This window comes from Epinephelus lanceolatus, chromosome 3 (genome assembly GCF_041903045.1).
Source record: "Epinephelus lanceolatus isolate andai-2023 chromosome 3, ASM4190304v1, whole genome shotgun sequence".
In the NCBI taxonomy this organism is placed as follows: domain Eukaryota; kingdom Metazoa; phylum Chordata; class Actinopteri; order Perciformes; family Serranidae; genus Epinephelus; species Epinephelus lanceolatus.
Window position 1 is genome coordinate 41,252,376 of NC_135736.1, and position 13,506 is coordinate 41,265,881.

General features: G+C 38.9%; 1 protein-coding gene across 2 annotated transcripts in view; it reads left to right on the forward strand.

Annotated features, from left to right (window-relative positions):
* The first annotated feature begins 9,035 nt into the window (after positions 1-9,035).
* LOC117255599 (zinc finger protein GLIS2-like) overlaps positions 9,036-13,506 on the forward strand; it is a 45,469-nt gene continuing 40,998 nt past the window's right edge. For both annotated transcript variants that reach the window (XM_078166379.1, XM_033624683.2), the window contains exon 1: positions 9,036-9,518. The gene's annotated coding sequence lies outside the window, so the exon portion shown is untranslated. The remainder of the gene's footprint in view (positions 9,519-13,506) is intronic.

Sequence of the window (13,506 nt, forward strand, 5' to 3'; positions counted from 1 at the left end):
AAAGTGTGTTACATGACGCAGTACACATCAGATCTCACCTGTCTTTGAGGACATGGTTTGTGTGTTTTATTCACACAGTAGATTAAGTTTGATATTGAGGTTATAAAACAGGAACATTGACCGAGGTTTTCATTAATAAATTAGGTTTTATTTTAAAGAAGCAGGATTGAAAATTAAGCCGGGTGTTTTGGTGATTTGCACATGAAAAGATGTGTAGATGTCTCTCAGGATAGATTAAATACTTGTTTTAAAGACGTCTATTTTACATGCCAACCATTGTTCAAACAGCATATCAGTGATACTGTTCAGATTAGCTAGTGTCTGAATACAAATGCTGCACCTGCTAGAAACATCCAGTAGTTAAAATGTGTATGCATGTTATATTTACATCAAAGAAAGATTAAAAAAGAAGGTTTCTCGGTATGGCCAGTTAAAAGAACATTAAGCATTAACAAAAACATCAGACTCATTTCTAACTAGTGTCTTACACATCTATGTATCTTGACTACTGGTCTCAGCTGCTGTGTAGAACTGGTCTGACTGGTCGCTGTTACTGGGAGGTCAAGTGGAGAGGAGGAGTTTATATATTATTGTGTGATTTTCTCCATGATAATAATTTATTTGAGGAATTTCAGTCAGGATTTAGAGTGCATCATAGCACTGACACAGCACTAGTTAAAATTACAAATGACCTGATTGCTTCAGACAAAGGACTCGTCTCTGTACTTGTTTTATTAGATCTTAGTGCGGCGTTTGACACTACTGACCATCAAATTCTACTGCAGAGACTGGATCACTTAATTGACCTAAAAGGTTCTGCACTAAGCTGTTTAAATCTTATTTATCTGATCGTTTTCAGTTTGTTGACGTTCATAATGAATCATCCTTACGTACTAAAGTTTGTTTTGGAGTTCCACAAGGTTCTGTGCTCGGACCAATCCTATTTACTCTATATATGCTTCCTTTAGGTAACATCATTAGAAATCACTCTATAAATTTCCATTGTTATGCAGATGATGCACAGTTGTATTTGTCGATGAAGCCAGAGGAAAGTAATCAATTAACTAAACTCCATAACTGCCTTAAAGACATAAAAACCTGGATGAGCACTAATTTCCTGATGTTAAATTCAGACAAAACTGAAGTTATTGTTCTTGGCCCCAAACAACTCAGAGACTCTTTATCTGATGACATAGTTTCTCTAGATGGCATTGCTCTGGCCTCTAGCACTACCGTAAGAAACCTTGGAGTAACATTTGATCAAGATTTGTCTTTTAATTCTCATTTAAAACAAACCTCATGGACTGCATTCTTTCATCTGCGTAATATTGCGAAAATTAGGCCTATCCTGACCCGAAAAGATGCAGAAAAATTGGTCCACGGATTACTGTAGCTCTCTATTATCAGGTAGCTCTAGTAAGTCCTTAAAAACTCTCCAGCTAATTCAGAATGCAGCAGCACGTGTACTAACAGGAACTAAGAAACGAGATCATATTTCTCCTGTTTTAGCTTCTCTGCACTGGCTCCCTGTAAAATCCAGAAGTGAATTTAAAATCCTACTGTTAACTTATAAAGCTCTAAATGGTCAAGCTCCGTCATATCTTAGAGAGCTCATAGTGCCATATTATCCCACCAGAACACTGCACTCTGAGAATGCAGGGTTACTCGTGGTCCCTAAAGTCTCCAAAAGTAGATCAGGAGCCAGAGCCTTCAGCTATCAGGCTCCTCTCCTGTGGAATCATCTTCCTGTTACGGTCCGGGAGGCAGACACCGTCTCCACATTTAAGACTAGACTTAAGACTTTCCTCTTTGATAAAGCTTATAGTTAGGGCTGGCTCAGGCTTGCCCTGTACCAGCCCCTAGTTAGGCTGACTTAGGCCTAGTCTGCCGGAGGACCCCCTATAATACACTGGGCACCTTCTCACCTTCTCTCTCTCTCTCTCTCTCTCTCTCTCTCCCTCTCTCTCTTCCTCTCTCTCTCGCTCTCGTGTCCTATTACTGCATCTTGCTAACTCGGCCATTCTGGATGTCACTAACTCTGCTTCTTCTCCGGAGCCTTTGTGCTCCACTGTCTCTCAGGTTAACTCGTAATGCAGCGGTGCCTGGACAGCGTGACATGTGTGGTTGTACTGCTGCCGTGGTCCTGCCAGGTGCCTCCTGCTGCTGCTGCTGCTGCTGTCATTATTAGTCATTAGTCATACTTCTACTGTTATTATACACATATGATTATTGTCACATATGTATACTATCAGATATTAATATATACTTTCAACATATTGTACCACAATAGCCAGCACTATAACTATAATATTATTACTTTCATTAATGTTTTTGTAAACTACTGTTATTATCGTCTGTCCTGCATCTCTCTCTGTCTCTCTCAGTCTCTCTCTGTCTCTCTTTCTAACTCATTGTGTCATACGGATTACTGTTAATTTATTATGTTGATCTGCTCTGTACGACATCTATTGCACGTCTGTCCATCCTGGAAGAGGGATCCCTCCTCAGTTGCTCTTCCTGAGGTTCTACTGTTTTTTTCCCCGTTAAAGGGTTTTTTTGGGGGAGTTTTTCCTTATCCGCTGTGAGGGTCATAAGGACAGAGGGATGTTGTATGCTGTAAAGCCCTGTGAGGCAAATTGTGATTTGTGATATTGGGCTTTATAAATAAAATTGATTGATTAATTGATCGATAAAAAGGACTATATGTGAAAACACCATTGGAGGTATTTCAGGTGTTTTCACATGTAGTTCTCTTTAAACAAATGGAACTCAGTCCTCTTAAAGTATAAATACAATAGCAAGGAGCAAAGTAAACCTGGAGCGCTTTGTGTTCACAAGACACAGGTTAAGTGAACCTCACCATGGACTTGAAGCAAACTGAACTCAGATTACCTCCCAAGGTGGTCTGAGTTCTCTTGCAGTGTTCACATATGAGCAAAAAATGCTGAGTCACCCCTCTGAGTCCACTTAGAGGGCTGAAAAAGACAGTGTGAAAACACTCTGACCCTCATCCTGACCGCCTCACACTCTACAACAAACCTCCCCAGTGCTGAAGGTCATGGTATGATGAGGCCAACAGAACCACATCATCTGCAAAGAGCAGAGATGCAATTCTGAAGTCCTCAGACCAGACACTTTCCTACCCCCCAGGCTCAGACAAGCTCAGACCATTTGGACTTAATATCACAAAAATATATTCCTTCCACATTCATGGGTTATGTGAGTTGAGGAAACATTGGCCAATAACAACATTTTCTATTTCGCTTTCTATTAAAGGTTACTTTTTAAATTGATTATAAATTGTAAGTAATGTGTTTATATATGTTAATTATCATAGACCAAGAATAATACACTTCAAAGGACATTTCCTTCATATGGTAGAGCATGGCGTCAACATTAGCATGATGTGATTATTAGGAAGATAATGAGTCATTTAAAAAGGTCAAGGGGGATATCCACAGACCAAAGGAATTTTTCACTACCTAGCAACAAAAAAACGTTTACTGCTATAAACAGATTATGAATGATATCTAATGCATTCATAACATATTTATTCAAATGATTACATATTTCAGTTTCAAACCCATTATGAATTATGCCAGATTAGAAAGTGGTTCAAATTTTAGGTGGGGGTAAAGCCAAGTAGAGTTTGATTTGGTCTGTTATTATTATGTTTAGGTCAATCTTATTTATTTTTATTTTTTTCCACTTTTGACTGTGTTTGCGCAACCTTTCCAGGCTGCAAAGACATTTCTCTCACCAACAGTTTGTACAATATCCTCTATCAAATACCATAAAACGTCAATAAGTAGCCCAGGCTATTACATGCATACATCACTGAACTCTGCAGGCTCATATTTGGGACAGGCGGCTATATGAGACAGGCCTTTAATTCCTTTTACACAAAATTGTTGCTCAGCAAAGATGTGAAACATGACCCAATGGTAATGGCACCTGGCATACAACACCACTTTATTCTGTTAAAACAATACTCACAACTTGGATTCATTTTTATGAAAAACCCTTTGATTGTCATGATTGGTTGGTCCTTACAGACTAAAGGAATATAGATAACTTACTGGGTAATCGAGGATTGGACACATATTCTGACTTAATGGCCGCTTCAGAAGAAGGGAGTCACTGCTTTTTTTTTTGTTGTGCTGGTAAATCTGAATAAATTACAGTCTTCTCTGGTGCTCATGGTTTCAGTAAGCTAACGATGTGTAGCATCTCCATATTGACAGAAGTTTAAACATTTATATTTGCATGTGCTATCTAAACAGCTAACCAATGTCAGTTCAAGTGGTCAACAATCTGGTTTTATACATCCAAAGAATTCTTGCTTGGCAATAAGACCAGGCATCTAATTAAGACAGGCCTTTAATCGTCAAAATGTGTAGGTACACCAGGCTAGTAAAAAGGACTGGGCATTTAATCGGGATAAGGCTTTTATATGAAGTTTTATGGTATGTCAGTGGTGTCTACATGAGGCATTTAATCACTCCATTCCTATTCAATCAGCCCGGTCTCACTCTAAAGTTGATGAAATCCAGCGCTTGGGCAGTGCCGTCCTTTAACATTGGTATGATACGCGGCCGATCATCATTATAGTTTAATGGCATCAACATGCCTCAAGGAGAGACATGGCGGGACAAGAACGAAAGTTTAGGCAGCAAAAATCCAAGTAGGGTGGAAGGGTCCAACAAACGCCAATTTTCACCCAGGAGAGCAGTGTTCACGTCCCATTAAATTATAAAGCCAACCGCTGTTTTTTTCCCCTAAACCTAACCACATGTTTTTATGGCCTAAACCCAATCATGTGCGTTAGTTGTTGGAGGGAAAAAAAAACATAAATTTGCCTTGTTATACTGATGTAGGGCGTTTGTTTTATGCATGTCAACGTTAAATTTCCTGTGAAAACAGAAGTGCAGTTTGAAAGAAGACAATGCATGTAACAGGCAGAACTTGACACGGCTTCCCAGAACGTCAACAACCAACCAGGGTACCTCTCACATTATATATGGATGTGTAAAGTCCATGACCAAACATTGATATGTGACGAGGTCGGAGTGAGAACGTGTTGATTCAATACCAAGCACTGGTCAGCAGATGTCACTTTGAAAAAACACTCCCAAATCAATAAACCCATTTGCAGGAATAATTAAATTAATAACAACTAATACTTGAACAAATAATAATTGGAAAAATTATTGAATTGTTTTCCTTGTTATTGTGCTTTTAACACATTTCTTTGTCTTATTTTAATTACTTTAAATTACCCCTGTGTTTGACAGATGCTATACTGACAAACTTGTATTGCCTTTGCTGTTTTCCTAAAACATAACTCTTGATTCAAAGACCTTCATGATCATAAAGAACATGAGAAAGGAAGAAAAAGAAAGAAAGAAAGAAAGAAAGAAAGAAAGAAAGAAAGAGCATTAAAGCTACATAATTTTTTATCCATTTAGGGGCAGAAAAGCTTAACAACAAAATTACAAACCCTAAGCCCTGACATATTATCGACTTGTTATTTAAAAATTCAGATGACACAGAAAAGCATTAGCGTTCATTGAGAATTGTGTCTCTGGCCACCTGTCTAGTCAAGTCTAAAATCCACTCTCAAAATAAAGATAAACTTCTGCAAGCCTGCGAAAAATATAATAAGCCTCTGAGATGAGTGCTGTATCTGTGTACATGGTTTTATTTTCTATCACACATTTTCTCTCCCTTTTAGAAAGATGCTGTCACATAATCTAGTAAATCTCATGACCTTCACCAGTATTTTTAAATGTGGACATATTAGTTTAAACTTCCTTGCAACTGTTAGCTCTTGATTCACGTGCACTTACATACGGTATCATGCAAAAAGCATCTTTAGTTTGTTAAGACTTCAGACATCGAAGTTACATTGCAGCCGCATACGGATGTGGTGACACTGAAGCTATCAGCAGTCTCCATCTGTCCCCATCCAGGATGTCTGTTTCGATTATGACATGACAACTGTGGACCACAACATCTAACCATGACTATTTTACTGTCTTATCAAGAGGCTTATCAGGCTGTCTGAGGGGCAGGGGTAAAATAAAAATAAAAATGACATCCGTATTTATAAAGTTTTCTAGGGCAGTGTATATGATGCTACATCTTGTTTTCCCTACTGGAGGGGAACCCTGGAGGGCACTTGATCATGTTTCATCTGCCATCATCACTCACTTAGTTAATATTTTACTATATCTATTCTCTTTCTTTATTTTTTGCTGTGGAGCAGTGATAGTGAACTAAAACAGTGAAACTGTGGCTTGTACAGCTGAACAAGACTGAAACATATGTTTTCAAGATGTTTTGTTTTAAGATGTTAATAAAAGCCACTTTGAGTTATTAGCATATTTGTTTGTTTGTTTTTCAAGAGAAATCAATTTAGAAATGACACAGTGCACTGAGTCTGCATTAACATTTTCATCAAAAAGGTGTCACAATAACTTAACTCCCACTTCCCACTTGAAACCACTAGAGGGAGATGATGTACACTGTTAGACTGCAGCAGGGCCAAATGAGGTTCAGTCCCATCAGAGGCACACTGAAGGGCAGTACACTACATTTTGTCTGATTGTACTAGAGTTTAAAAAAAATCTACTCTGGTATATTCTGATAGGGCTACTTGTACTGTATCTAACTGATTATGCAATGAAATGCAATATATTAAAAACTTATTAGAGCAAAGCAGAAGTGAAGGAGTGCTGCAATAGAGAACTTCCGAGATACAGTGTCGCTTAAACTCATTAACTGATGATGATGAAGATAATAGTTGCAGCTCTGGTACTTGTACATTCTCCACTCCCTCTGGTTCATGTCAGTATGCCGCTCCTCAAGGTTCAATTCTGGGCTCTCTGTTGTTCACTTTAAAGGTCCAGTGTGCAAGATTTAGGGGGTATACTGGCAGAAGTGGAATATTACATAATAAGTATGTTTTCTTTACTGTGTAATCACTTGAGAATTGTTGTGTTTTATAACCTTAGAATGAGCTGGTTATATCTGCATCCTCGTTCACGGAGATCGCCATGTTGCACTGCAGTTTTTCCATAGTAACCCACAACGGACAACCAAGCACTGGCTCTAGATATGGCCATTTGTGATTTACTTTTTTGGCATTGGCCACCATAGTCAGCAGCCCCTAATGTGAAACTGCTTTATTCAGTGTTTTTACTGGGTCAAATCACCAGGTCCTTCATTTGTTTAGGAGAAGAAGAGACCTGGATAATTCAGCTCTTGGTAAAAACCTCCTAAATGTCTGGATCTAAAGAGATAAAAGGTGAGCACACATTAGTAGCTGCTAACATGTCAAACAGCGTTAAAAAAATACTGATTTGTAACGTGAAACTGCTTTATCCAGCGTAAATACCGGTTTAAATCACCCGGTTCATTTGTTTTGGAGTGGAGGACACCTCTGTGGATAATTCAGCTCCCAGTAAAAACCCCTGGTCAGTGAACACTGTGGGCATTCTCACTGGGAGAAGTTTCAGCTGGTTGCAATCTGCAATCCTCACCACTAGATGTCACTAAATCTCCCTGAATCTCACACACTATGCCTTTAAGGCAAATCAACTTTATAAGAGCTACCAATAGCTGTAAGTTTGTACTAAAATGAACCTAACAATGGAAGATACCAACTTCATTTTTCGGCTGCTGAAGCCTTATAGGTTTTCCTCAGCAGAGGTCTTGCTTTGGTAAGATGTCTTTACATGCCTGCTACACCAGAGAAAAGGGGATGGAAATGGCCTTCTTCAGTGAAGTGTCACACAAGTTAACATTAGTCACCGAAGGTGGAGGGATAACACACACTCATAGCCAATGCTGGAATGAAACCAAGTAGCCTACATTTACACTTTTTCATATTTGCAAACACATTTTGGGTGATTGGGACAGTGCTAAAAGGCTTTGCTAATAAAGAAAATGATCAACCTTACAATGGAGAACCATTGTTTATGCTCTGTATGCTCTAGATTAGTGCTTCCCAACCTCTTCATGTGTGCAGAACCCTAATCAACCATGAAATTATGGACTATAGCTGTATTTTGCTAGATGTTTTTACAGGCCATTTTTGGACTGACCTCTTGACCAAACCCTAACTAATCCTGATTAGCATTTTTTTAACCTTGACTAAATGTATTCATTTTTTTTAAACTCAAACATTTTTGTTTAACCCAAATAAATGTGTTCAATGAATTTTGGATTTGTGTGATTTTTCTAAATCAATAAAATGTGTCCAAGGAAATTTGATGGGAGAGAATTAAGGGAGAGTGAGAAAAGACAGCTTTGTATTGCATGAGTTCTGGACAAAATTCAGCAATAAAGTTAAGCAGAAATGTAAATGGCCTCTTAATTCATCATGATGACCAGGAAAAGAAAAGTGTGCATGTAAAATTATATCAGAATATGAAATAAATTGTGCAATAAATATGCTTTCACAACCCTAAATGAGTGACAAGATGTGCTGTCCCAATTACCCAAATGATACAAAAAAAAAAAAAAAAAATAGATGCTTGGGGTCAGTTTACTTTAAATGGTATGTAACGCCTCCTTGGAATATAATAAAACTTTCCTTTTTCCTCAAATGGATGGGTAACATATTCAGTATTACAGGATTGTATCATTTGAAGGGTGTTTTTCTGATTTTATGACAGAAGGAGGACATTCAAAAACTTCACCCTTTAATACTTTATAGGCTACATTTTCCTGATTATACTTTCATACTTTTCCTAAAGTAGCACTTTTAAGGCAAGACTTTTACTTGATGATGGAGTCCGTCCATACTTTTACTCAAATACAGATGTGGAAACTTGCTCCACCACTGCTCACAGCAAAACACAGCTCGGACTATCGTGAGAGTCAACAGCTGGCAGAGGAAGTTGGATCTCTATTCTGGCATTTCTCTCTCTGTCCTCCACACTTCCAATGTCTCTCTGCCGCTTTCTCCCTCCCTCCCTCCCTCCATCCACTTCCTCTGGTGTCTCTCCTCCCCTCCTCTCCCACCCTGACAGCCTCTTCCCTCTTCGCCGCCGCTGGAAGCTCAGTTGACCAGCGTCGCAACTGGGCGATGCGCCTCCAAGCAGATCCTCTACCTTTCTGGATTTGACATTCCCAGCGCAGCCTGCATCCTCACATCTGAGTGACATTCAGCTGTCAGTGATTTCCTCAGCTTGCGTCAGTCTAATTTTGACAGAAAACTATTCACAAGACAAGGTTTTCGGCTATATCCGAAAACTGACCACTCGCAACAGGCATTTTATTCCCTCTTGAACGATCCCCTGTGGGAGGATTTGCTTTCAAAATATTTTAATTTGAAACCAGCCAGAGACAGCTGATAACTTGATCGGAGATGGTTCAGGAAACGCCGGACAAACTCGCTTGATTTGGGTGATTTTTGTCCTCAGTTTGTGTCTATTGGAGGCTCGAAAGCATCTTCAGACAGACCGCAGGGAGCAGAGGAGGCTGTTACACCGTCTACAGGCTGTTGTAAGGTAAATCCTGAACAGATTCAGCCACTGGCTTGTCTTCTTTATCCTAACAAAAATATTAGTCTAAAAATCACTAAATGATACTCTGTCACAGTTTAAAACAGGAGTAGAATTTAGAATTTATTTCCGTCATTTATTAATCTACAAATTCATGTAAATAAAGTCATAGCTTCTCACAGAAAATGGCAGACACTTAAATAGTGCAGTGCAAAACATTACAATAAAGTAATTTAACATAACTAACACTTCTGCAGTCTGAAAAAGGTGCAGGCTGAAGCTACAGCTTATAACACCTACCCTTTTAACAGCACATCATATTTAGTAATCAACAACAAAACAAACCAAAACAGGCAAACAAGGCAAAATAGCAACAACAACAATAAGAAATACATCTTACAAAAAGCAATTTAAGTTCCTGCACCTTGTTGTTTTACATCAGCATTGCAGTCTGATCATCCCTTTTCATATTTGATTAATACAATATTTTTAAACTTTTGTCTAAATCTACTTAATGTTCTACATGTATGAAAAATGGAAAAATGGTAGTTTTAAACACCTGTTAATGTCGGTGACAGTTATTTGAAGTTGGCACATGTCAGCTGGAGAGATATATCTCCACTCTTGGTTCTGCTTTGCCTCAAATTACATTTTAAAACTGTCAAAAGTTACATTTTTCACCTCATCTACAGCTCTTTACCAATATGAGGTTCCCCAAGGGTCCATCCTGGGCCCTCAGTTGTTGTTCTTGTACAGCGGGTTTAAATACATTTTATTCTGAAGGTACTGGCCCAGTGTGTGCATGATAGTTCATGTATTCCAAAAAAAATCACATGGTAATCATTAATTAATGTGTCTCGAAGAAATTTCAATCTCAGTAACTGATTCATTTCTTTGGTAATTTGGTAAAGGTAAAAAAGGAAAATTTGATTGTTACAGCTTCTAAAACTTTTATATTTCCTGCTTTTCCTTAGCTCAGTGGTTCTCAAATGGTGTGAATGAACTTTTAATTTACTGTATCAGTATGGTGTGCACACCAATTTCCTAATAAAGAAAGAAGAAAAAAAAATTATTTTAATTTAATTTAATTTAATGATTGGCAGCCAATGTGAGTATGATAACAGTTTAAAGGAGAAAGCCGTGAGTGAAACAATGGATCACTTTATTGTGTGGAGCAAATTACAAATCAAAGCACCAGCGAAGACAATATACCAGCGAAAGTCATGATAAGAGTGATAACACACATTATAGAAGTTATTGTGCACAGATACATGTGACTTGGGATTTTGGCTAGCCCTTGCCTTGAACACAAAAAGTCTGAAAACCACTGCTTTAGCTTGCATGATTGTAAACTGATGTCTTTGAGTTTTGGACTACGAAACCGAACACTTGAAGGCATCACCTTGCATTTTGGGAAATTCATTTTCTGACATTTTGTGGACAAACTGATGTATCAGTCAATAATGAAAACAGTTAATAGTTGGAGCCCCTAGTTGTATTCTCCTCTTCCTCTGGCTCATCTTAAATATGGAGCTCCTCAAGGGTCAACTGTGGGCCCTGTTGTTGTTCTTATGTATACACTCCTACTTGGTGAAAACACAATATTAATTTCATTAATGTGTTGATGGTTCAAACATACACCAGGCATTTGCGAACTTGATGCAGCACTGGCATAGTGTAAGCTATACATAAGCAGTCATCACCAGGAAAGTAACAGCATTTTTATTGGTTTATGTGGTGTAAAACAACCTACATGTTCATTATCAAAGCAGGAAGTAGCATGATATTCTTGAGGGTTCATTAGGTTTCAAAGAAACTAGTCTGTATGAAGAGTCATCTGACCATGTCTAAAGGCAAAAGTGTTTGTAGCTGTTGCGAAGGGCTATGCTTGAGGCTGGGTGAAAATCCCGTCGTTAAAGAGAGGGGGCAAGATACAATGAATCATACATCGATGGAGATAATGGTGCACAAGAAGCAATAATGGGGCTGCACGTAATGATACACAGGAAAAGTAAGAGAAGTAGTTGTTAAAAAAGTGAGCCACAGAGAGAAGTTAAAATCTTGACTACTTTCTCACACACGCCCACCTGAACAGCTTCTGTGTGAAGATGCTTGTCAGATTGTCGGTTTCGCAAAGTAAAAAAAATGCTAACAGTAGACGCAGCCCTGCACCCAACATTGATGTTTTAACTTTAACTGCATCTTTCCCTAACCAAAACCAGTGGTTTTAGTAGCCTCAACTTGAAAAATGTACTGCTAGTGTGTCTTCATCCTGTCTCTGTAGGTGCAAGATCAACAAAACACCCATACTTGGACATTTTGCACTGACAAGCACTTTGTTGTTAAGGTTTTAGGATCTGTCTGTGGCATTACTGGACAGTATGCCAATTATTTTCTCTAACCACAAGACCCCTAAGGTAACTGGCGTGCCTGTAGAAGCATGGTAAACTTAAATGAAAGTTTAAAACCCTTAAGTTGACACAAACTCTCAAGTGAACCAGGGTGGAGACGAGACCTTTACTTCCCCCGTTTTCCTCCCAGCAGTTTGGGTCATCTAATCTCTCAAGTCCTCCACCCCCCTGACATGACTGTGCATCACTGATCATGGCTCCTCATCCTCCCTGAAGGATGATACGCCTCCGCATTAGAAAAACTCCTTAAATCCAGCTGCAGTGATTTTCACGCTTTCACTTAAACTAAAACTCCTCGGGGTCCCCAAGAGGCAGGGCAGGTTTGGGGAGTTAACGCTGGGTGTGTCAGCTCCACACGAACCCCTTCCTTAGTTTTCTGAGTTGCATCTTGGTGGTCAGAGTAAAAAAAAACTTTTTGAGAATGTGGGGGTTTTTGTGTGACGGCAGCGATATGCAGGTTGCACGCTCGTTGCATCATGCTGTTTTCTAAAGGTTGGACAGACGCTTGTGGATGGATTTTTAAAAAAGGCCCAGAGCCAAGCAAACTCCTTTCCTGTTGTTGTTGGGTGCGTCTGCCTTACAGCCCACTTCCACCCACACTGTCTGCTGCAGGGTGGGAGTGTTGCTCATACGTATGGCATATATGAGTGTGTGTGTGTTAAAATGTGTATGTAGCACGGAAGAGGGAAGGGGGGAAGTTAGCAAAGAGTGATAGAAAGGACAGGGAAATAAGAATAAAATAAAGACAGAGAGAAGACAGTGAGGGTGGACAGACTGTCAACAAAGAAAGGAGTATAAAGGAAATGTGTTAAGGAGAGAAAGCAATGGATGAAGGCAAAAGAAAGTTATGGAAGAACAGCAGTAATTGAAGGAGGCAGAGAAAAAGGGAGAAAAAATGGACAATGCCCTGTTGTCCTCTGGGTTTATGGTGCCAACTTACTGCAACGTCGCTGGTTCAAGTCTGGCCAGAGACACCTTGTTTTCCATCATGTCTCTAAAATGCCTAAAAAAGTGCTTAAAACAAGGGATGAAACAAGAAATTGCACAAAGAATGACTGAAAGAAGGAAAGTAGAGGACAGAATGAAAGAAGTAATCTCAAAAAATAAAACCAACAACAAATCAGTGGAAGAAAGAAGAAAAGGAAATAAGGAAGGAAGAAAAGAAGGAGGGAAACAGATGACAGAAAGTGACAGAAAACAAACAGACAAGGGAAAAAGGTGAAGGGAGCAAGAGGAGGAAGCCAAAGAAGGGCAGAAGAAAGTAAAATAAAAGTGTGGAGGGAAAAAAAAGGCAATCAAGAAAAAAGGGCGAAAGGAACAAAGGATGCGAACAACAAGAATAAATAAATACAAAAGATATTAAAGAAGAAATAGACATACAAAAAAGTCAAGTGATGGAAACCAAGTGGAGTGAGCAAAGAAAAAAGTTAAGGAAGCAAAAAAAAAGGCCAGAAAGAAAACAAAATTAGAAAGGCAACAAGGAGGAAAGTTTAGCAGAAAAATAAGGAATAACAGAAGGCAGGAAGAAAGAAATCGGAGGGAAAAACAAGATGGGAAAGAAGTGAAAGAGGAAACCAAGTGAG